At 36.4% G+C, this 26,307-nt stretch overlaps 1 pseudogene; it reads left to right on the top strand.

Moving 5' to 3' along the window:
• The first annotated feature begins 3,506 nt into the window (after positions 1-3,506).
• On the top strand, positions 3,507-4,617 carry LOC610196 (annotated as a pseudogene).
• Positions 4,618-26,307: the final 21,690 nt, after the last annotated feature.

The raw sequence follows: 26,307 nt of genomic DNA on the forward strand, positions 1-26,307 counted from the left end.
AAAAATCCAAAGGAGAAAAGCAAAGTATTTCATGTACCTAAACTATATAGAAGAACAATGACAAAGACTTGCCAAGATAATTCTTGAAAAAAAGAATAATATGAGTTCTTACATAATCTTTATCTAATTTCTTCCAATGGTTGCCTCTTGCATAATTATGATACACTGTCAAAACCAAGAATTTAACATTAGAGCAATCTATGTATATGTGTTTCCATCTTAATCGTGTGTGTAGATTTATAATATCACCACATCAATCAAAATGCAGAAATACTCTATCACACGAAGAACCCCATCTGCTAGATATACCTCCATACACACCCCTAGCAGCACTGCTTTGGCTGTGTCCCACAGTTTTTGATATGTTGTATTTTAATTTTCATTAAACTTAATGCATTTTAAAAAATTTTTCTTAAGTCTTCTTCTGAGACACATAGATTTTTTTAAGAAGTGGTTGTTGAGTTCCAAGTGTTCATAGACTTTGTGCTACCTTCTCCTCATTGATTTCTAAATGGATTCCATTGTGCTTAGGTCAGGAACACCCTTTGTATAATTTCATTTTTTTAATTTGTTGAGATTTTATGACTTAGGGTATCACCTGCCCTCCTGGTACCTATCTGGAGATGCTTAGAAAATGTGTATTCTGCTACTGTTTAATGTCATCATATCACATTCAAATAAACAAGAAAAACAATCTAGCTTATTGAAGGATCTCCTTTATTTTATCTCAGCAATGTCTCCTCTTAAGCTGAAAATAATATCGCTCACAAGATGACAAAACTAAAACAAAACAAACAAAAACCTACCACTTCTCCATCTGCTCACCTTTATCTCTTGTTTCCCCAATTCTGTTTCTTCTTTTTCACATTTAACCTACTCAAAGCCATGATCAGCCCAACAGAAAAGTGCTCAGCTTGTTTCTGTGGAATATGGTCCCCTTTCCTCTTTCCCTTCTCCTTATAAGGCTTGTGTTTTACTTTACTTTCAGTTGTTATCCATCAACAATTATACACAAACAATTCTGAACTTCCTCTTCACTCTTAGCTGCTCAACTGGCAAAGCCGATGTTTACAGAGTTGCAAACCAGAAAGTGCTAAATTGATGCAGCACATTTGCATACATTCCACTTGAAAAAATTAAAACAACATAAAACAAGGCAGGTGAGGCATCCCGGGGAAGTGATGTGAAGGCAATTATTCTGTTTAAAATGTTTTGTCTATATATGGTATGCATGCCATCATTCACAGCCTGTCTTCCTGAATGTGATTTCTGACATCCTGTTGTTTGCTGCACTACTTAATTACAGTGAGTAATGAAGAGATTTTAAAACCACACTGTCACAGTTAATAGGGTGAATAATTAAAGTAATAGTAGAGTTGGTTTCCCTTCTGTACAAACCATTTGGTCTTCTAACACATTGTTTAGATTTGCCCACAGAGTGATTCTCTGCCTCAGAATTTACTGCTGCATTGTTTCAGAAGCCTGACTTGACCACTGTGCTCATCACAAGAAGAATGTGAGAGTTAACCTGTGTGAACTCCCTGAAATAACATACTAAGGCAGATAGTTACAGCTTTACATTTCTTTCTCTCTCCCTACCCTTTTCTGGGATTAGGGTGGGCAATTTGTTCTCCTGAAGCAACACACAGTTGATAATCCATTAGGTGAAAAATTATGAATTCTCAGATTTTCTTTAGTTTCTCAGAGATAAAATAGACAGGTGGAGAAGAGGCATAAACAAAAATAATCTTCACAGTCATTTTTAATTAGAGAGAACAAAAGTATAGAAACCAAAAGTAGCTGACACCAAGGGGTGGGAACAAACAAACATTATTATGATGAAAAAAGGTTCCCGGGAGGGGCACCTGCCTGACCCAGTCTGTTAAGCATTCAACTCTTGATTTCAACTCAGGTCATGATCTCAGGGTTCTGAGATCTAGCCTCATGTCATCTCCTTGTCATCTCAGGCTCTGTGCTCAGTGGGGAGTCTGCTGGAGATTCTCTGGCTCTCTCCCCTCCCTTTTATCCCCTCCCCATGCTCAAGCACTCTCTCTCTCAAATAAATAAATAAATAAATCTTAAATTGGAAGGAAGGAAGGAAGGAAGGAAGGAAGGAAGGAAGGAAGGAAGGAAGGAAAGTTGGTTCATGGGAGACGGAAATGGAAAATAAGCCAAAGGGAGACGTTTGGGATCAGATTAGGAAGAGTCTTTAATGTTAAGTTAATTATGTGTAATTTACTCTGCAGGAAACTCAGGACCATAGAGCTATGAGCATGAATGTAACATCATGCAAGTGATAGAAAGATTAAAAAAGGTTAAAGAGTATTGGCTTGTGAGGCATGTGCTTAGTGCTTTAGGATGGATACTAGTTAACTTCAGGTCTTCCAGTGGCTAGAATTCTTCATACATAACTTAAGATGTTATTGTTTAGGAAGTAGATCCTCATATTGGCAACATCTCTGGATTAAAGTAAAAAAAAAACAAAAGTCGTGTCATCTTCCTAGTCTTAGTTTTCTCATCCTGTAAAACATGTTTGTCCTGTCTTCCTCATGGGGTGGCAGCTAGGAGCAAAGTGAGCTGTTTATTGCTGATCCCATGAAAGGAAATCAAATAAGCTGTTGACCAAGTACATCAGGGTTTGTGCTGGCTACAGGGACAGAGACAGCCACGTTGACAGAGTGCTAAGTATTATCTTGTAAGAGGGAGGTCTGAGGTCGAGTATTTACAAAGTTCTGGGTGTCCGGGGTAAGACAAGACTTCTTTTTATTTTTTTTATTTTATTTTATTTTATTTTATTTTATTTTATTTTATTTTATTTTATTTTATTTTATTTTATTATTTTATTTTATATTTTATTTTATTTTATTTTATTTTATTTTATTTTATTTATTTGTTTGTTTATTTTTAAGACAAGACTTTCAATATGGAGGCTAGACTGGGCTGGGCCATGTTTTTAATATCATAGTTTGGAATTAGTACATATGAGGCATTGTTTAAAATGAATTTTGTGAAGTAAACAGTTATTTGATAAATTCCATTTGGTAACTGATTTTTCTGGGAAGGAAGCTTCTGAAAGAAACAATAAAGTTACCTCCAGTCTCATCTTCCTGAGAAAGAATTCTCTAGAATAGTAAAGTCATATGCATGCAAATGACTGTAAACTAAAGTCATTTACTTTTCTTTGTAGGCAAGCTTTATTTTCAACCCTACTAAGCTGTGTGGCTTAATTTCATAGTAGATACCATGAGAAATGGGTGCACTATAGAAATGAAGGTTGAACACTTTAAGAGACATGAATCTGGTTCCAAAACACCCAAGGGAGCGTTCGACATTGCTGTAGTTTCTAAATTGCATGGAGTTAATAAATTCATCAAACTACAGACTCAAAATGACTAAATTCTATTATATGTAAATAATGCCTTCATTTAAAAAATATGTAAGCCTGCGCCCGCGGCCCCCACCAGTACCCCGGTATCCGTTACGGCACTGATGTGAGTGTGGACCAAACTCTGGCTTCTCTGATGACCTACAAGTGTGCAGTGGTTGATGTGCTATTTGGGGGTGCCAAGGCTGGTGTTAAGATCAATCCCCAAAACTACACTGATAATGAATTGGAAAAGATCACAAGGAGGTAGGTTTACCATGGAGCTGGCAAAGAAGGGCTTTATTGGTCCTGGCATTGATGTGCCTGCCCCAGACATGAGCACAGGTGAGCGGGAGATGTCCTGGATTGCTGACACCTATGCCAGCACCATAGTGGACTATGATATTAATGTCCTTACCTGTGTTACTGGTAAGCCCATCAGTCAGGGTGGGATCCATGGGCGGATCTCTGCAACTGGCCGGGAGTCTTCCATGGGATTGAAAATTTCATCAATGAAGCTTCTTACATGAGTATTTTAGGAATGACACCAGGGTTTGGAGATAAAACGTTTGTTGTTCAGGGATTTGGTAACGTGGGCCTGCACTCTTTGAGATACTCACATCGTTTTGGTGCTAAATGTGTTGGTATTGGTGAATCTGATGGGAGCATATGGAATCCAGATGGTATTGACCCAAAGGAACTGGAAGACTTCAAATTGCAACATGGATCAATCCTGGGCTTCCCCAAGGCAAAGCCCTTATGAAGGGAGCATCTTGGAAGCTGATTGTGACATCCTGATCCCTGCTGCCAGCGAGAAGCAGCTGACCAAGTCCAACACACCCAGAGTCAAAGCCAAGATCATTGCTGAGGGTGCCAATGGACCAACAACCCCAGAGGCCGATAAGATCTTCCTGGAGAGGAACATCATGGTGATTCCAGACTTCTACTTGAATGCTGGAGGAGTGACAGTATCTTACTTTGAGTGGCTGAAGAATCTGAATCATGTCAGCTATGGCCGTTTGACCTTCAAATATGAAAGGGATTCTAACTACCACTTGCTCATGTCTGTTCAAGAGAGCTTGGAAAGGAAATTTGGAAGGCATGGTGGAACTATTCCCGTTGTGCCCACAGCAGAATTCCAAGACAGGATATCGGGTGCCTCCGAGAAGGACATCGTGCACTCTGGCCTAGCTTACACCATGGAACTAGAAATGACCTGTGCCACAGAGCCATTTGGGTATTTTTGCCTTTAAATGGAAGGTCTCTTTCTTCCAGCTGTGCTGCCTTGCTCCCTGGCTGCTCCGGGAAGGTGGGACCCCCAGGGCGGATCCTGGGGCGGGGAATGCACCTGTTGCCCAGCAGCAGCCAGTGGCTCACTGCCTTGGCTCTGGACGAGTCTGAGACCTGTGGTAGCTCTGATGCCTCTGAGCAGCAGGTGTGGAGCATTTTCAAGGGGTGGCATGGTCCGCAAGTGACTTACTGGTATTTTACATCAGCAAAATAACTCAGTTTTACAGATTGCAACAAAGATAAAAGCTGTTTCTCTTTATGCATTTTATTCTCTTAGAATAAAATAAGTACATGCTGCTGTAATAAAATTGCCTTTAATCACTTAAAAAAATAAAAAAATAAAAAATATGTAAATGAAAAATTGAGTCTCCATACTCCCTCCCAAATTTGTATTATTTCCCTAAATTCTTCCATTCACTTTCCAATGCAAGACATTCTGGTTCCACATTCTAATATCCCAGTGTTTTAAGAACCAAATCTTTCCAAAAAGAAAAAGCGTTTACATAAAACTTCCTAATATGTCACATGTCCCCATGTAAATTATTCTTAATTTTTCCAAACATCCACACTTACTTAATGTTCTGTCTTTGTTCAATTTTTCCAGTAACCTGAATAGAACAGCCCCTATCTCTGTGTATTAAACCTGTATACACATCCTCATGAACTAACTTAAATAGGATCTTTTCTGAAAAATCTTGCCACGTTCCTCTTACAACATTTTCATACCAGGCTTATGGCATTTATTACTTTTATTCTGGATTGTAGACACTTGCTTATAGATGTGTCAAATCATTAAAACGAGGATTCAAATCTGTTCCATCTCTCCAAGTCTTCTATTATTTAAAAATAGACCTTTCTTGGCTCAGTGGTTGAGCGACGGCCTTCAGCTCAGGTCGTGATCCTGGGGTCCTGGGATCGAGTCTCGCATTGGGCTCCCCACAGGGAGCCTGCTTCTCCCTCTGCCTATGGTCCTTCCTCTCTCTCTGTGTCTCTCATGAATAAATAAATAAATAAATAACATAATTAAAAAAGAAACATCCGATTCTTGGTTTCAGCTCAGGGTTAGGAAATCAGGCTCCCCATCAGGCATGAGTGGGGAGCCTGCTTAAGGCTTTCTTTCTCCCTCTTGCTCTGGCCCTCTCCCCACCCATCTTCACTCTCTCTCTCTCTCTCTCTCTAAAATAAATATATAAATAATAAAATAAAATATGAAAATAGATCTTGCATATAGAAAGTGTTTGGCAAATATTTTACAAATGGATGATTGGTTGATTAGATTGTGTCTATTCAAGTTTCTACAGATACCTCCAGAGGATGGTACACAGGCCAGATAAATGTTCTAGTGTGCTCTAGAGCTGCCAGATGATGGTCCCTGAGCCTTCAGAGAAAGGAACTCAGAAGGAGAACACAGTACACAAAGAATAACAGAAGGGAACCATAGACAACAGAGAGTGATGAAGCCTGGATTCTATTTGCAAGTCAGCGAGAAAATATATTGTAAAACTATTTAATGTTCTCTCTGGTAACATTCCCTGTATCTCCTTTGAATCTAACCAGTAACAATTCTAATTTGGGACCTCCCCACCATTATGCTGTGTGTTTATGTGCCTACATATCCACTACTTAAAAGTATGCATTGTCTCATAATTCTCTTTCTGCCATGCCTCAACTTTGCACAGTTCTCTGTGTAGACAAAAGACATGGCTACAATAGATTTTCCTCCAGTGATGGCATTTAATTAATCACCCCAGACCCCAGCACCTGAATTCTGTTTCTCTTGTCATTTCTTCCCTGCCCCACTGCTTTATACTATTTTGCATTTCAAACACCGTGGTATACTTGTTATAACACCTATTAGGTTCCCTTCTCAAGCTTTGAACTCACTCAGGCTGCAGAATGGATCATCTTATTATCTCAGGCTCTCAGGTAAACTGTAGCAGGGCTGTGATTTGCATGAAGCACATCTTTCAGGGTGTGGGAAGGACCAAGATGACAGGATGGAAGCACCAGGCTTTCAACTTAATTAGTTCCACCCCCATGTCTGGAATTTTTTACTTCCTACTTTCAGCCACAATTATGCAGAAAACAAGTGGAGGGGTAATATTTTACTTGTGAATTAAGGGTTTATTTAATAAAGCTGTGCCACCTTGTTACCTATTTCTCGGAGTCTAAGGCACATCTATGTAAAGATAAATAGAAATTCCTATTTATGTGCTATTTCTTTTAAAACTTTGCTCTCTCCTGAATTAATATTAATAATTTGAAAAGGGAGGAAGAGAGTAAAAGTAATGCATAAATTGCCAATTATCCTAAGACCCAAAAGCACAGTGTCTGGGTATTAGATTTAAAATAAATAACTTGGGTAATTCCATCGTCCATTTTCTTTTGAAAACTTTATATGGAGGGATGCCTGGATGGCTCAGTGGTTGAGCAACTGCCTTTGGCTCAGAGCTTCATCCTGGGATCCTGGGATCAAGTCTTGCATTCGGCTCCTTGCAGGGAGCCTGCTTCTCCCTCTACCTGTGTCTCTGCCTCTCCTTCTGTGTCTCTCATGGATAAATTTAAAAAAAAAAAGAAAGAAAGAAAGAAAGAAAGAAAGAAAGAAAGAAAGAAAGAAAGAAAGAAAGAAAGAAAGAAAGAAAATTTTAGAAGAGAACAAATCAGCTTTGATTTTGTACCTCACAAACTAGGAGGGAAATTTCTGGGTGGACCTGTGACGTTTTAAACAGGGCCATTCAAAATTGTGTTTTCTTTTGAAATTGCAGCTACTCTGTCTCTCATCCTTTACCCTGAAATTCAAATGGTGGTTGCCTTCCCCTGAGGCTTAGGAGAGCATTTTACTAAATGAATAAACATACAAAATCTTCAAAAATCGTGGGAAAAGTCTCCCTTTTTTTTTGTTTTTTTGGGGGGCATTTTTTTGGGTTTTGGGGTTTCAAAACGCATCCAGTGACTGTGAGAGAAAAGTCATACAGAGAGATGGTCTATGATATTTCTTCTCCCTAAAATGTACTTTCCCTCACCCACGTTTTTTAAAGAATTTTTTAAAAGATTTTATTTATTTATTTATTCATGAAAGACACAGAGAGAGAGAGAGACAGACAGAGACAGAGACAGAGACAGAGACACAGGCAGAGGGAGAAGCCAGCTCCATGCAGGGAGCCTGACGTGGGACTTGATCCCAGGTCTCCAGGATCATGCCCTGGGTTGAAGGCGGTTCTAAACCACTGAGCCACCCGAGCTGCCCAACACCCACGTTTTTTAAAGCTAGCTTCTACAGTTGGCTGTTTTTATTTATTTTTTTAAAGCTTTTATTTATTTATTCATGAGAGACACAGAGAGAAGTAGAGACACAGGCAGAGGGAGAAGCAGGGTCCTCTTGGGGAGCCTGATGCGGGACTCGATCCCAGGACCCCGAGATCACTTCCCGAGCTGCAGGCAGATGCCCTCAACTGCTGAGACATGCAGGCATCCCCTGTTGGCTATCATTAAATATTATTTCTTTCAAAAAGCCTTTCCTGAAACTTGAGTTAAACTAGTTGTCTCAGGGAGTTCTCAGAGCACCCTGAAACTTCTCCAGTTTGCTGTGTTTCATGCTCTATTCTAATGCTAGCTTAACTGCTTGGACCCTCATATAAACTTCAAGCTCACTAAGAACAGTATGATGTAATATTTTACTGTTCTACTCCCAGTTGAGACACTATATTATGTACTACTAAAAAGCTCATTCCCACTCCGTGAGGCTCACAACAGAACAGGGCCTTGTGGTGAAATGAACTCCACCCTTGGTTTACTGGCTCTGCGGTCTTTTCTCGAAATTGTTAATAATTTCATCTTTGAACTTGTATTTTATGTGTGAAGTCAATGGGACGATGGAGCCTGTGAACAAGCAGAGATAATCTGCACAGTGGGTGAGTCTGCATGGTTCCTGGCTAGCTTGTTTGCACTCAGCTTCGAATGCCCCATGAGCAGAATCCTGGGAAGCCCGTGACACATGAAAGCAAGTACTGGGGCATCAGGTAAGGAGAGGCACTGATAACGTGGAGATGTAACACCTCCCAAAAAAGAAGACTCTGGTGTTATGAGAAAGACCAAGGAAGCCTTCCCTGTTCTTTATTTGTGCTGCACGACTGTGTTAGCCAACAACTTACACTGAAAAGAAGGACATCAAGGAAAAGGAGAGTGTGGGACAAAAAAACAGACACAAACAGTTTTCTCTTTCAGCCCTTTGTACTCATCTATAAACCAAAGGTAGAGAATGTTGGTAGTAGGTGTGCATATTGGGAAGTGAAATATAAACAGCTGAGTTAATTTTGTGTGTGGTTTCCACCATTGTGGCCAGAGCTGCATACATATGCTCTTATGAGTGAAGAAATACAGATTGTGCAATTCCAGTTATTCAATATATGAGTTAAAGGCTCCTATTTGCATTTAAAACTGGTATTACACAGCATAAAGATAAATAGTAAAAGTATTCCTAATAGGTGAGAATTTTAATTCTTCTTTAACTAGAATATTACACAGCAAATATAAAATACCATGGCTCTCTGAAAGAGCTAATAGAAGACAGGAAAATTCTTTCTATTTAGCTCCTTTAATGACTCTATTTACCTTCTTTTTCATCAAAGAAAGCCACATTTTCATTTTGCACTGAGTCCTGCAAAGTACACAGTCAGCTATGCAGTCAAATTTTGATGCAGTAAATGTGGTTTCAAACCCCCATGCATTCCAAAGAAAGAACCTGCCCTTGACTAGTTTCTGGGAGATAAACTCTGAGCCCTTGCATTATCCTGCTTGATAAAAGTGCTTTCATGTACAGGAGAACTTTAGCCACACTGTATAGTTTGTGTTAATGATAGAATTAGTGGCAAATATCTATTTTTATTCATCTGGTTCTCTGGGCCATGTTATATCAGTTTAACCTCTGGGAGATGGCTGGGCTGAACAGCTAAGGTCAGGTACACAGGGGCTCTGTGCCCATGTGATCTGACCTCTAATAAAAACCCTAAACGTCAAGGCTTGGGTGAGATTCCCTGATTGGTAATATTTCATACATTTTGCCATACATCATTCTTGGGTTCTTAAGTGCTGTCTATAGGACTAAACTGAGGTCAGCTGAGATCTTCTGCTTTGATTTGCCTAGACTTCAGGACACATGTCTGTTAAAGTTTGCTAATTTTAATCTATAGCCTTTCTCTGTAGTAAACCTTTTTTAAGTGAATATAACAGCTTTACTGAGTTCTGTGTCTTTCTAAAAAATCATCCAACCTGAGAGTGGTTATGGAGACCCCTGGAACACTGGCTCTAACTCTCGGTTACAAATTGGGACACCATGTTTAATAGTCCCAAAAGACCACAATAGGGTATTTCCCCCAGCGTGAAATATGAGTATTGTTCTTAAAGCAGAGGATTGGTGTAAGATAGAAAGATTTAACTTTGCAAACATATATGTTTTTTTCTCCTTTTTAAGTCTGAATAATATTCTGTTGCATACATCCACCAAATTTTGTTGATCTAATCATCTGTCAATGTATACTGTTGGTGTTTTGGGGTGTCTAGCTTCTTTAGCTTTAAGTTTGGGATATATGAAGTAAGAAGAAAATCCAGAGAACTCACTACAGTGAGTCAAATGCAAGATACACTAGTAGAAATACCCAACCTAAAAAATAGCATGAAAATTGGGGGGTAAATTATGAATAATCCTCAGTGACCTGTGGGACTATTAAAAATTTCTAAATTTTGTGATATTGGAGTCCTAGAAAAAGATGAAAAGACAGCAGAACTAAATAAGTACTAGAAAAATAATTTTGAATACTCTGTAAATGTGGAAAAAAATTACAAAATCTTGTAGCTTCAAGAAGCTGAGAAAACCTCTACTAGAATCCCCAAGAGATCCAGACCAAGACACAGTAGTCAAATCTCTGAATATTAAAGGCAAGAAAAATATCTTGAATGTAGTGAAAGAATAACTATCCTTACCTTTAGGGGAAAATGCTTTGAATGACAGTGGATTTGTCATCAAAAACCATGGAAGCCAAATGATGCTGGCACAACATTTTTCAAAGGATGAGAGAAAAGAACTGTCAACTGGAATCTTAGATTCACAGGATACATCCTTCAGAAATGAAAAGGAAATAAAAAAATACTCTGATAAAGGAAAACCAAGAGAATTTGCCACCAGCAGACCTACCCTAAAAGAATGACTAAATCAATTTTACCAAAGAAAGAAGACAACAGAATAAAGAACCTTAGAAGATTAGGAAAAAAGAGCACAGGAAGGAAATATAAGGGTATATATAATAGACTTTCCGAATCTTCTCTTGAGCTTTTCAAATTATGATTTGTAAGTGAAGCAAAATTATAATACTATCAGATACGGTTCTAAATGTATGTAGAAAAACTTTTAATTATTAATATTAATAACATAAAAATTATTGAGGGCAATTATAAATGGAAAATAATAATAGTATGTGCAGGGAGGCAAGGTTTCTATACCACTAACACTGGTAAAATAATGGCATAAGTAGACTATGACATGTTATGTGTATATAATGTCATACCCAGAAAGACCCCTGACAAAGCTATAAAAAGGAGATATACCCAGAAACACTGTTCATAAATCAAAACAGAATTGTAAAAACTGTTCAAGTAAACCACAGGAAGGCACGAAAAATAAAATATAAGAAAATAAAGGAAACCCTAGTAAAATAAAATGGCAGACTGAAGCACTAACATATCAGTAATGACACAAAATGTAACTTGTCAAAAGACATCAATGAGAAGACAGAGATTGGCAAAGTGGATTAAAAAGTGTGACCAAACTATAGATTCTACAATGAATTCACCTTAAATATAGTGACAAAGGTAATAGAAATGTAAAAGAATGCAAAAGATATATCATGCAAACTTTACTCAAAGGAAAGCAGTAGTGGCTTTATCAATATCAGTTAAAGTACACATTAGTTCAAAGAAGAGTACAGAGGGACTTTTTTTTTTTAGGAAGGGACATTATATGAGAAAAGGTCAATCCAGCAAGGAGACACAACAATGATGAATCTGTATGCCTGAATACAATATAACTCAAAATATCTGAGGCAGAAACTGACAGAACTGAAAAAGAAATAAACAATTTTACAAATAACTGATAGAGCAACTAGAATGAAAATCAGAGCAGGTATAGAAGAATTCAACACCAATAAGATCTAATAGACAGGCATCTGTAGCACACTCTACCTAATAGCAGCTGAGTATGCATTAATTTCGAGTGCCCTCTGATATGTACCAAGATAGACCATTTGCTGGAACATAAAAAAACAAATCATCAAATTAAGATCATTGAAATTATATACAGTGTTTTCTCTGGGGAAAGAAAAAAGAAGTTAACTATAAGTTAATACCAGAAAAAAAAATCTCCAAACACTTAAAAAGTAAACATCACATGTAAATGATCCATGGGTCAAGGAGGAAGTCTCAAGGGAAATAAAAAATGCATTGAACTGAATGAAAATGAAAATGCAACAGAAACCACTTTGGGAGTTTCCTATATAACTACATATGCAATTATCCCATAAAAAGGAAAACTCAAGAATCTATACACTAATATTCACAGCAGCTTTATTTATAATAACACCAATCTGGAAACCCTTTGGATAGCCTCCAGTGGGTGAAGAGTTAAACGAACTGTGGTACGTACATACCACGAAATGCTAGTCTAACTAAAATGGGAAGAACTATTGATAAAACAGATAGATGAATCTTTTTTTTTTTTTGGATGAATCTTGAGATAAGTATAATTTATGGAAAAAATAAAATAGTTAAGCACATTATAATTGTACTTACGTTACATTGTTGAAATGCCAAAATTATAAAAGTGGAAAGATTAAGTTGCCAGGGGTGAAGGATGGATGAAGGTTTGATGAGAAATGTGTGTGGATATAAAAGGGTAACATAAGGGTTCCTTTTGGTGATGGAAATATTAAGGACCTTAACTATTCCAATTCCAATATTCTATTTGTGATATTATACTCTAGTTTTGCAAGTTGTTATCTTTGGGAAACTGGGTAAAGGGTAAAAGGGATTATTGTATTATTTGTTTCTACTATATTTAAATGTACAATTATCTCAAAACTTACAGAGTGTAAAAAAATGACACAGCCAATTAAACAATAATGAAGAAAAAAATTAAAAACAGTAGACTCGATTTTTGTAGCATTTAGATTTTTTTTTTTTAAGAGAAGGAATGAATTCAGAGCTCTTTTTTGCAGGGTTGCACTCAGATTGATGGGCGCACAAACAGATGCTGGGGAAGGGCATCTGTTAAAGACTCTCTTGCAACTTTTTTTTTTTTTAAGATTTTATTTATTCATTCATGAGAGAGAGAGAGGCAGAGGGAGAAGCAGGCTCCATGCCGGGACACTGATGAGGGATTCGATCCCGGGACTCCAGGATTATGCCCTGGGCCAAAGGCAAGCACTAAACTGCTGAGCCACCCAGGGATCCCCTGCATTTAGCATTTGATACACATTCAAAACCTACTTTTGGAGAAAGACTCATATTCAAGCCTTTATGCCTTACTTAGATTTATAAATATGTCAGGGTAATCATCTGTCCTTCAGTCTATTTTAAAACAATATTCTTCTGTACTGATTATGCTTCTTTCTCATATCAAATCCATCATCATCAATAGTAGCCCTTCTTTCTACTCTATATGTCCTTGGAATGTATGGAAACTTAGTCTCGAACTAACCTGATTTCCTGAATTACATACTTTGTGTAAGTGATATGTGGCAAATTCTTTTAAATTCTTTCTTAGTTTTTGCAAACATAAAATATGGACAACTATATGTATGTTGCAGTAGCATCCTAAAAAGAGAATCCAGTTAGTGAGGGATGGTAATATTAAACAAATACATAATCACCACTATATTTGTTCAGGACCCTCCACAGAATACGATTCGACGTTTATATTCTTAGATGTATAGATTTTGTTGTAGACTAATCCATTATATGTGGGCATGTAATGAAAGAGCGAGTTTGCATTTTAACTCTGCCACCCGCTGCTTAAAAATTCATATTTTATGTCATGGTTGTTCAGAGAAGAGGTTCTATTAAGTCCAGGTCACTTATGTTTGCATGGTTCCAGTTAAACCATTGAACATAATCTTCAGGTCATTGTCCATTACCAATACTTACAGGTTAATATTAACAAAATGAGAAAGCAGGCATCAGGAATTTGTGTATAAGGCAAAGTTGTAAAATAGAAGAACTTGACTGAACAACTGTAGTCAGTGATATCAGAGGCAGATTTTCAGAACACAGAGATCCATATTTAACTCCCAGCTCTGACATTTTTCATAAGTGGCCTTAGACAAATCTTAAAATAATTTCCATTTTCTTCATCTATCAAATTGGGTGGTAATTTCTAATTCACAAGACTGCTGTGAGTATGATGTTGTAGTTGAAAATAACTTGTAATATATTGAGTATATAGCAGTAACATATTGAGTATATCTTTTGCTTGAGATTATTTTCAATCTCCTTATCCCAGCAGTATGAATGAAAGACAAGATCCCATATAATAAAATGTATATTTTATACTAACCAGGAGGTAAAACCTAGGACGGTGACTCATCTGTATAGGGGCTGGGAAGACTGGAAGACAGAGTCAAGAAAATAGAAGAAAAAATAAATAAATAAAAGGGATCACTCAAAATAAATGAGATATTATAGATTTAATGATTTGCTTAATCAGAGCAAGCCTTGTGTATATTTGGAAATTTTTCAAGAATGTTTTCTGCCTTTAATTTCCACAATGGCAAAGAAATAGCAGTATCTTATTATTAGGCCATTGAATATTTGCAAGCAGTTGAGAGTTTTCTACTCTGCATTATAAGGGCCTATAAAAGTGTCTCAGAGGAATTTCTGAATTTGTTAGCCAAATGAATAAATGGATGAATGAATAAATGATAATTGAGGAAACAATGACTCAATTAATATGATCATTTAAAACCTCTAGATTTCAACAAGAACTACAAAAATACTCAAACACCTGTGACACCTTGCCATTAAGGGAAACCTTCCTGATAATTTCCTTCCATGCAAGAAGACAGCTAGCCCACGAATAACCTGAACTTTTCAGAAAACTGTATTTCTGCCCAGGATATGTGAGTTTCAGCCACAGCCGACTGTCATGAAGCTGAGCAAGACACACTAACTCCTTAAAATATATGAGCCACCCATAATTTTTTTCTTAAAGGCTTCTCAATCTGGCCTGCAGAATATATAGATTATAATGACATACCTTTTCGTGTAGGGTCTCTCTATGCTCAATGTTAGTTGTTATTGATGAACAAATTGGACCAGTAGAGTCACAGTGCCATTCTCCATGAATGGGAGACACAAAGGGGACATTCATCATTATGTAACAAATCAAAGGAGACCATATGGCCACTGTAGTTCTTAATAATTTTTCATTTGGGCATAGGTCAATTTATAGAATTAACATATTTTATAACCATAGTGCTTGAATGAGACAGATTTTCTTAACTTTTATTTTTTCTTTTTTTTTAAGATTTTATTTATTCATGAGAGAGAGAGAGAGAGAGAGAGGCAGAGACACAGGCAGAGGGATAAGCAGGCTCCATGCAGGCAGCCCAATGTGGGACTCGATCCCTGGTCTCCAGGATCACGCCTTGGGCCGAAGGTAGGCACTCAACCGCTGGCCAACCAGGGATCCCCGACAGAAAGTAGGATTCTCTTAACTTTTAATCTTTGTCCCCAGCTGCTTCCTCTCGGAACTACCTTTTGTGAGGGTGATGATCTTCCTAACATACTCTGTATTTGATTTCTTCCATGCTCTCTCTTTACCTTTGAGTTAAAGTCCAAACTATTATAAGGCATGCAGTGCTCCCATTGCCTGGCTTCCTCCTTTCTATACAGTTTCATTCATCAAGATTCTGCATCTTAAACTTTATACTCCAGTAAATCAAAACGTTCAGCAGTTCCTCTCAGTGCTATGGGATTTCATGCTTCGGTTCCTTCATTTGTTTGGTTCCCTTTGTCTGAAATGCTCTACTTTCCCAGTCTCTTTTTGGAGAAAGCCTAGTCATTCCTCAAAATTTAACCAAGTATCTTCTTCCCAAATTTTTCCCTAAGTGCCTAATTTGGTGAAGCAACCCCTCCTTATAGTTTACTCATTGGGCATATATTTATCATGACACTTGACATATTATATTGAAATTTTCTAATTACATTTTTGTCTCCCTCATTAGACTTGGGTATCATCAAGGGAAAAGTACACTCAAATTCATCTTTGAATCTCCTGGGTGTGGTGAGCATTTAGAAATGTGCTCAATGATATTTACTGAAATTAATGCAGATAAGTGCTAAGAAATTATTTTAATGGAATACCATCTGGTGGCCTGAGGGCTATCTTTTCTGAGCCAAAACCAAAACAAATAAACAAACAATACCATTAAGTGTTTAAGATGAGGATTATAGCCAGTGATTTTTCTGGAAAACAAATTGGTTAATTTAGGTTGTCCTGTAAAAGGTTACATCTTAGGCCTTCCAATTATCAACTGCAATAGAATGTTTATTCTGGATGCCATGTAAGAGTCTTGATTTATTTTTCTGTAGTGAATGTGCCTGCTTTGTTTTATTTCATTTCTTTGGAAAAGCTATTATATAGTCTGCAACGCTCAAGAGATTATTTCTTTTTAAACTGAGCTTCTTTAATTTCAGATACATAAATTGGCTATAATTCAGAGTGAAATGTGTCATTATAGTCTAACAGCATTTATAAATGTTCATAGATGTTAAATTATAAGCCATTCAGACACTTAAAAGAATCCATGCACATGTACATTGGGCAGCATATAATGAGAAAATTTATCTTTATGTTTGGCTGCACAATCTATTTTCATTCCCTGGACTATTTCAATTCATCATTTAAACCCGGTTCTAAATCTTTTACTGAAGATATTGCTAATGGGGCCAATCTGGGCTGGCAAACAGAAGTGTGTAGGTGCTTATCTGTCTGGGAGGGTATAAGGTTAAAATACTGCAGGTATCTCTTAATATTTTAACATTGCCCAATGTCCCTAGGATAAACCACACCCTTTAAAACAGTGATTACTATTACTCATATTTTGTCTGTGGGAGTTCCTTTAGTAATCCTAGGTCCACCACCAAATTATGAGTTTACTGAATGTATACTCTCTTGTTTATGCTATGGCTCTTTGTTGTTGTTGTTATTGCATAAATTGCATAATGCATTGAATTGGGAAGTAAGTTCGCCTAGTAAGTGCACACAGTAAATTCTCAATTAATTAAGCAATATAATTTCCCAACAGAATGATTTGTTGATATTCCTTATATTTTCCTTGAATAAGCACTTCTTATACTCATATTCATTTTGGGATATAGGTTGGTCAAAATCCATCCTGTTTTAATAGTAGAACAGGAAATGATGAGTAGTTCAATTCTTTATTCATACAGAAAAAGAAAATGCATGCAAGATCCCAATAGGCGGAATAGATAGAGAAAAATTGCCACTGGAGTGAAGAAAAGGGACTTCAATCAGACAAATTGGCTCTTGCCCCTGTGATGGGTCTTGGGATGGTAAAGAGCACAATTTAGAAAACTAAGGTATCAGATCACTTTTAGTTCTAACATTAACCAAGAGAAGCACATTTCTGAGACTTTTCTACATTTAGAAATGTGTTCCTACTTCCCAGGCTCTGAATACTAAGAAAAGTCTGGAAAACAATCAGGGAAACAAAAGACTTTAGGCATAATGTTATCTTCCCATTAAAATTGCCACTGTCTCATTAGTCTTCATTGATTTCTTTTAGATTTTTGTCTTTGAGGTATTAACCTTATTTTTATAAGCAATTATGCTTATAAACATCTTTATAAAGATAATATTATAGATACTATGATCTCTCATTTGTGAACTAAAGTGTAGTGACAATGACCTAGTGTATACTTCTTCCTGGATATCTGACAAATCTGTATGATTCAGGATTTCCAAAGCTTACTTTAACAACTTTGTCTTAAATATTTATTAATTTGTATGCCCATGTGAATGTTTATGCATACTTACATACTGATACTATCCTTGATTAGAGATAATCAATTTAAAAATTGGGCGGGGGGTCATCACATCTTCAAATACCACTTTATCCCATTCAAATTGCACATATTCAACTTATTACTGAAAAGTTTATAGATTGTCATTGTGATCATCTTTACACCATTATTTTCCATTCTAATTTATAACATTTGAATTCAGTACCTCGTTATCTCTTGCCCTTGCAAAGGTTGCAATAAATCATCTAACCTATAATTTATTTTTATTTTTATTTTATTTTATTTTTTTATTATTTTTTTTCTAACCTATAATTTTATTCTACTTAAATATTTTCCTATTACTGGGTATCTATGTAGTTAACAATTTTTTCACCATTATGAATAATATTTGTACACATATATCTGCATTTCATATTGGTTCCTTGCCAAAGCCCATTGGGGGGGTGCCTGGGTGGCTCAGTCGGTTAAGCATCTGTCTTTGGCTTGGGTCATGATCCCAGGATCTGGGATTGAACCCGTGTCAGGATGATCCTGGAAGTCTGCTTCTCTCTCTCCTCCCTGCTCTTGTCACTATCTCTGTCTCTGTCTCTCTCCTTCAAATAAATAAATAAAAGCTTTTATAAAATGCCCATTAGGATTTATGTAATTATGTAATAGTTTGGTATTAACTTAATTGGTCTTTTCTTTTTTTCTTTTTTTTTAAGATTTTATTTATTTATTCACGAGAGACACACGGAGAGAGGCAGAGAGATAGGCAGAGAGAGAAGCAGGCTCCTTACAGGAAGCTTGATGTGAGACTCGATCCTGGACCCCCGGATCACACCCTGAACCAAAGGCAGATGCTCAACTGCTGAGCCACCCCAGCATCCCTTCATTTTTTTGAAGATTTCATTAATTTATTTGAGACACAGAGTGAACGAAAGAGAGAGCGCTAGCGGGAGGAGGAGCAAAGGGAGAGGCTGAGCAGGGAACCTGATGCGAGGCTCGATTCCAGAACTCTAGGATCATGACCTGAGCAAAAGTCAGATACTTACCTAACTGAGACACCCAGGGGCCCCTTAATCTGTCTTTTTAAAGAACAAAATACAGTTCCAAAAATGATGGTTATTTATCAATTTGTTTTGGATCATAAAGCAAAGTGACATCAGTTAGAAGATGAATAATGTACAAGCTCCAAAGATAAATCAAAGATTTAAAAGTATGACTACAGGTTTGAATTAACCTGGGATGATGTGATTATTGTCAGGATTTTTTTTTTTTTTTTTTTTAATGATAGTCACAGAAAGAGAGAGAGAGAGACAGAGAGAGGCAGAGACACAGGCACAGGGAGAAGCAGGCTCCATGCACCGGGAGGCCGATGTGGGATTCCATCCCAGGTCTCCAGGATCACGCCCTGGGCCAAAGGCAGGCTCCAAACCGCTGTACCACCCAGGGATCCCTGTCAGGATGTTTGGATAAATGCTGGTATTCTATCAACTTTCAAATAAAGCTCTATGCTAATATAAATAGTGAAGCGTTGAATTTGCCTATTACAACTACATGTGTGTTTTGTTATTGTTAAGTTCAAATAGTGTAATTAAAATGTTATAAAGTATAGTAGGAAGAAAAGTTTGTAAAGATTATTTCAAAATTTGTGGCTCCTATAACTGAGTGAATGATCATATCAACTATAGAAAACATAGAAAGCTTGAATATAACTAAATTTGGAATAGAAGATTATAAAATAGAGTTTTAGAAGATTAGAATTTTTACTTATTGAGTTTGATAAACCTTGGAGAATCAAAAAATATTTTGAATAGGCAGTTTGATATATAGATGTGGAGACCGAATGAGATGGAGGTATGCATTTCTGGATGATCTGCATAGGTTATTCTCAAAACTATAATTGTAAAAACAAATAAACAAATAAATAAAAGCAAATCAAAAAAGTCATGACTGTGAATGAGATCATTTAGGAAAAGAATATATTTTGAAACAATGTGTAAAGACACAATTAAATGGTCATGATATAATGAGATAAAATTCAATAAGCAAATATTTAGATTCTATTGGGATAAATTCATAAATGTTTACATATGTATGATAAGAGAGCACACAAGAGAAAGAAAAACACTTCAGTAAATTCATTAATACAAAAATAAAATCTACATATATATTTATGGAGACAATATATTTTAAAAATCTCCTTTGTTTACTTTTGAAATTCTCCCAGATTATGTTATAAATGTATATCATTTTAATAATTTATTTATCATTACAAGTTAGGAAAAGTAAATATCTCTCACTTCATACAAGAAAGGGATAAAGAATGATGAAATATAAGACAGTGCAAAATACTGTGATAATCTCTATGATCCAAGGTTTCATACATAAAAGTAACATTAAACATATGATACATATTTTAAACAAATCAAATGCAGTCCTTAAATACTATTGATGGGACAGTTGCAGAAAGGTATTCAGAGGGAGATTCAGATGGCAAACCCATGGACACAGAAGAATAATTTTTATAAGTGCAAAAAGAGGAGTATGGCATTTCAAGAAAGTAGCCAAAGAAGAACTAAATACAAAGGGATATTCCATATTCAGCAATGGAATGAATAACACTGTTGGTTTCATCAAGATGTCAATTCTTCCCAATTTGACCTACAAATTCAATATATTATCAATCAAAGTTCCAGCAAATTATTTCATGGTTATCAACAAACTAACTGCAAACTTCATATGGAGAGGCAAAAGACCCAGAGTTGTCAATATAATACTGAAGGAAAAAGACAATGTGGGTAGACTGGTAACACCTGACTTCAAGACTGACTGTAAAGCTATCATAAACAAGAGACTGTAATATGGGTGAAAGAACAAATATATTACTGAACAGAGCCCAGAAATGGATCCACATTAATACAGGTAAGTAATCACTGATGATACAAGGAGGGCAATACAGTAAGTATTAAAAGTAAATAAGTAAATATTAATAAGTAAAGACCACTGCTTCAACAAACGTTGCTGAAACTGGACATCCATGGACAAAAAAAATTGAATATAGATACAGACCATATATCCCTAAAAAAAATAAAATAACTCGAAATGGAGCATAGACCTTAATGTAAAATGTGAAACTATAAAGCTCCTGAATGGTAACTTAGGAGAATATCTAGTTGACATTATGAATGGTGATAACTTTTTAGATACACCAAAGGCATGGCCCATAAAAGATGTAATTAATAAGCTGGACTTCATTAAAATGTAAAACTTTTGCTCTGTGAAAGACACTGTCAAGAGAATAAGACAAGCCACTGACTAGGAGAAGATATTTACAAAAGACTATATGATAAAGGACTATTATCTAAAATATACAATGAACTATTAAAACCAAATGTCAGGAAAATTAAAAATCCAATTAAAAGGTAAACAAAAGACCTAGTAGACACTAGAGCAAAGAAGATATCCAGATGACAAATATCAAAAGATATTCAACATTTTCAACATCATATGTCATTAGGGAGAGAGGTAAATTAAAATAATGAGACACCGCTATTAAGCCATTAGAATGACCAAAATCCAAAATATGTACAAGATCAAATGTTGGGAGGATGTAAAGCAACAGGGTTTCTTTGAATAAAGAGAATTATTTCTCAGTGAATACTGCTGGCAGGAAAGCCAAATTGTACACCCACTCTGGAAAACAGTTTAGTAGCTTATTACAAAACTAAATAGACTCTCACCATACAATCCAGCCATCACACTCTTTGGTATTTAATCAAATGAATTAAAAAACCTATGTGCCCATTAAAATATACACCCCAATGTTTACCACAGGTTTCTTTATATTCCTTTTTTCATAAAAGATGTTCCTATGTTTATACAGCTTTATTTTTCTTTTGTTATTCCCAAACACGGAAGCAACCAAGATATTCTTCAGTAGGCGAATGGATAAATAAACCATGGTATACCAGAGAATGGAATATTACTCAGTGCCAAAAAGAAATAAGCTATCAAGCCATGAAAAGACATGAGGGACAGTTCAATGCATTTTTCTAAGGGAAATAAGCCAATCTGAAAGGCTTCAGAGTATAGGATTCCAACCTAGTAACATTCTGGAAAGGGCAAAACTATGGAGAGGCTCAAAAGATCAGTAGTTGCCAGGGTTTAGGGGCAATGAAGGAATGAACAAGCAGAGCCTAGAGGATTTTTAGGTTAGTGAACTTATTCTGTATGACAATATAATGGTAAAAACACATTATTATACATTGTCCAAAACTACAGGATGTCCAACACTGAGAGAACCCTAAGTATATTGTGAACTATGGGTGATAACTACGTGCTAACGTAAGCATCATGGTTGTAACACATATACCACTGTGGAGTGGAATATCAATAGTGCAGGAGATCATCCTTTGTATAGGGGAAAGCGTATATGGGAACTTTTGCTGCTTTCCATTGACTTTTGCTGTGATGTTAAAACTACTCTAAACAAAAAGGTCAGAGATCCCTGTGTGGCTCAGAGGTTTAGTGCCTGCCTTCGGTCCAGGGCCTGATCCTGGAGACCCGGGATTGAGTCCCATGTTGGGCTCCCTTCATGGAGCCTGCTTCTCCCTCCTCCTGTGTCTCTGCCTCTCTCTCTGTGTCTCTCATGAATGAATAAATAAATAAATAAATAAATAAATAAATAAATACAAAAAGGTCTACTAAAGGTTAAAGAAAGAAAAGGAAGGAAGGCAGGAAAGAAGGAAGGAAAAGCAAGAAAAGAAAAAGAAAGGAAGAAAGAAAGAAAGAAAGAAAGAAGAAAGAAAGAAAGAAAGAAAGAAAGAAAGAAAGAAAGAAAGAAAGAAAGAAAGACGGAAGAAAGAAGGAAGGAAGGAAAAGCAAGAAAAGCAAGAAAGCAAGAAAGCAAGAAAGAAAAAAGAAAGGAAGGAAGGAAGGAAGGAAGGAAGGAAGGAAGGAAGGAAGGAAGGAAGGAAACAAGCAAGCAGAGCACTAATGAAAATAGGCAGCATAAAACATTAACATCTTTGGGGACCCCATGAGTGGCACAGTCAGTTAAGTGTCTGCCTTCAACTCAGGTCATGATCTCGGGGTCCTGGGATCCAGCCTCACCCCACATCAGGTTTCATGCTCAGCAGGGAGTCTGCTTCTCCCTCAGCCGTTGTCCTCCGACTCATACTCTCTCTGTAAAATAAATAAATAAAATCTTTAGAAGAACATTCACAGGGGATCCCTTGGTGGCTCAGCGGTTTCGCGCCTGCCTTTGGCCCAGGGCGCAATCCTAGAGTCCCGGGATCGAGTCCCGTGTAGGGCTCCTGGCATGGAGCCTGCTTCTCCCTCTGCCTGTGTCTCTGCCTCTCTCTCTCTCTGTCTATCATAAATAAAAAAAAGAACATTCACACCCTTGATCTCACAGAAGATGCAGAGGACGGAGCTCCAGGAATCCATGACTCTAGCAGGCACAGTATTTAGCTCAAGAATTGAGTTTAGAGTAGCTAAAGAATTGAGCTAATCAACTATTTAAACTATTGAAACTGAAGTCTAGTTGAACATGCACAGCATCCAAAAAAGTGCCTCATGCAGGAAAAAGCTTGTAAATGTTGGCCAACTTTGGCACTTTGAGTAGTAGGTACAATTTCCCAACCCCTAACCCTGCATTGGTAGCTGTAGAGATGGTGGCCCAGATTCTCAGTGAGATTTACACCAAATTACACAATAGAGACATTATCCTATAAAAAAAAAAAATGGGGCTGTGGGTTTTGATGTAGGTGATGCTTCACTGAGGGCATGACCCAGAAGCTGACCATTGTTTCCATTCTCACCTTTGAGAGTGGCTTCCTTAACAGTGTTGATGAAGAGGATTTAAAGAGACAGAGTGCCTTTTATTTTTCCTCATTTAGATCAGACATTTCAATAAATCTTTTTCAGGTCACTTGCTGATTATAGAGAAAAGAAAACAAAACTTCATTAACCATATGTGATAAGAAATATAGTCCTTGCAAAAATATATAGTTAAGTCATTAAATAGATTACAGTTCTCCTCAAGAAACAACAGCAATCCCTAGGGAAAGAAGAGAATCTGATTTCCACTTACCACATTGTAATATTTGAACTGTATAGTTCTCAACAAAAAAATGACAAAGCAAACTGAAATAGGAAGTAACAGTTAATTAAGAGGAAAACAAACAAAATTCAACAGAAACCATTTCCAAGAAAGCATAGTCATTGGACCTACTAGGCAAAGACTTTAAATTATCTGTCATAAATATTCTCAAAGAAAGAGACAGAAGCCAGGAAACAGACTCTTAACTATAGAGAACAAACTAGCTGATGATTACAGAGGGCAGGTAGGTGGGAGCATGGGTGAAGTAAATGATGAGCACTGGGTGACACAGAAAACTGTTGAATCCCTATACTGTACACTTGAAACTAATAAAACACTGCATGTTATTTGTACTGGAATTAATTTTTTAATTAAAAAATTTTAATTTTAAATGCTCAAATACATAAAGGAAGTCATGAATAAAAAACTAAAGCAAATCAGGAGAACAGTATTGAGCAAGTAGGAAATATCAAAAAACATACAGAAATTATAAAAATGAACCAAGTAGAAATTCAGAAGTTGAGAGTAGAGGAACTGAAAAAAAAAATCAATAGAGATATTCAACAGAATACTTGAGGAAGCAAAATAAATAAATAAATAAAGAATCAGCACACTTGAAATTAGGGCAATAAAAGTTTCCCATTCAGTGAAGAAAGAGAGAGAGAGAAAAAAAGAAAAAGAAAGAAAAGAAAGATTGAATAAGAGAGTATAAAGAATCTGTGAAACATTATCAAGCAGAGTAATATTAGTGGAATCTAAGAAGAGAGAGAAAAGGGCAGAAAAAATAATTGGAATAAAAAATGATGAAAATATCGCTTGACACAAAACATGAATCTATACATGCTAGAAGCTCAATGTATACCAAGCAGGATATATTTAAAATATCCACACTGAGATATGTTATAATCAAATTGTCAAAAGCCAAAAATAAAGAGAAAATCTTAAAAGCATCAAGAGAAAAATGATTTGTCACATTAAGTGATCCTCAATAGGATTAACAGCCAATTTCTCATCTAAAACCATGTATATTAGCAGGTAGTGATATTTTTAAGTGCTAAGAAAAAAAATAAAACTGTTAGCCAAGAATTCTCTATCTGGAAAGCTTATCTTTTAAGAATAAAGGAGATAGTAAGACATTCCCAGATAAATGCTAAGGGTGTATGTTGCTAGTATAAGAAATATTGAAGGGAGTCTTTTGAGCTGAAAAAAAGACAGTGTAGAATGACTTAAAACCATACAACCATACAAAGAAAGATCACTGTAAGGGAAACGATCTAGATAACTATAAATACTATTATTGTAGTTTTGGTTTACAAAATTACATTTAGTTCTTAAGTTTCTTCATTTAGTTTTCTATATATGATTTAAAAGATAAATACATAAAATAATCATTATAAACCTATGTTGATAAGCATAGAATGAATAAACATGCTATTTGTTATAATAAGAACATAAAAGGTGTGGAAGACTTTGTAAAAGCAGAGTTCAATTATTCTATGGAAACTGAGTTGTTAACAATTTATACCCCATTGCTATAAATTTATTAGCTATAATCCTCAGGGTAACCACGAAAAAAATAACTGAAAAAATATACAGAAAAGGGAATGATGAGGGAATCAAAATGGTGCAGTACAAGAAAAAAATTAAGAAAACACAAAATAAAATAGTACTAAAGGAAGTGAGGAAGACAGTATCTGAGAATAAAGAAAAGTAATCCACTGAAGCACCTGGGTGGCTCAGTTAAGCAGCTGACTCTTGATTTCAGCTCAGGCCATGATCTCAGGGTTCTGGGATTGAGCCTGGTGTCAGGCTCCACGCTCAGCTGGGAGTCAGCTTGAGGATTTTCTCTCTCCCTCACCATCTGCCTCTCCTCCGACTTGTATGCACTGCTCTCTCCAAAATAAATAAATCTTTAACAAAAAGAAAAGTAATCCACAATGTCAGAAGTCCTTGAACATCAGTTCATTTTACATGTAAATGGATTAAGATCACCAAATAAATTATGGAGATTGACAGATTGAAGAAAACAACAAAACCCAGTTATGTATCATCCTAAGCCTCTAATAGGATTAAAAGTGAAAGGATGGAAAAATATATTTCATACAAATAATAACGATAAAAGAGTTGAAGAGTTTACACTAACAAGAATAGATTTTTTTCTTTTTTTTAAAGATTTTTATTTATTCATGAGAGACAGAGGGAGGCAGAGACACAGGCAGAGGGAGAAGCAGGCTCCACGCAGGGACCCCAACATGGGACTCAATCCAGGGACTCCAGGATCACATCCTGGGCTGAAGGCAGGCAGTAAACCACTGAGCCACCCAGGGATCCCCTCAAAAATAGGTTTTTAAGGCAGAAGTTACTATAAGAGAAAGATAAGGCATTTCATATTGATAAAAGGGCTGATTCATAGAAAAGATATAACTAAATATCAAACAACTGAGTCCCAAATGTATGAATAAAATATTGACAA

The sequence above is a fragment of the Canis lupus genome, chromosome 17, assembly GCF_011100685.1.
Source record: "Canis lupus familiaris isolate Mischka breed German Shepherd chromosome 17, alternate assembly UU_Cfam_GSD_1.0, whole genome shotgun sequence".
NCBI lineage: Eukaryota > Metazoa > Chordata > Mammalia > Carnivora > Canidae > Canis > Canis lupus.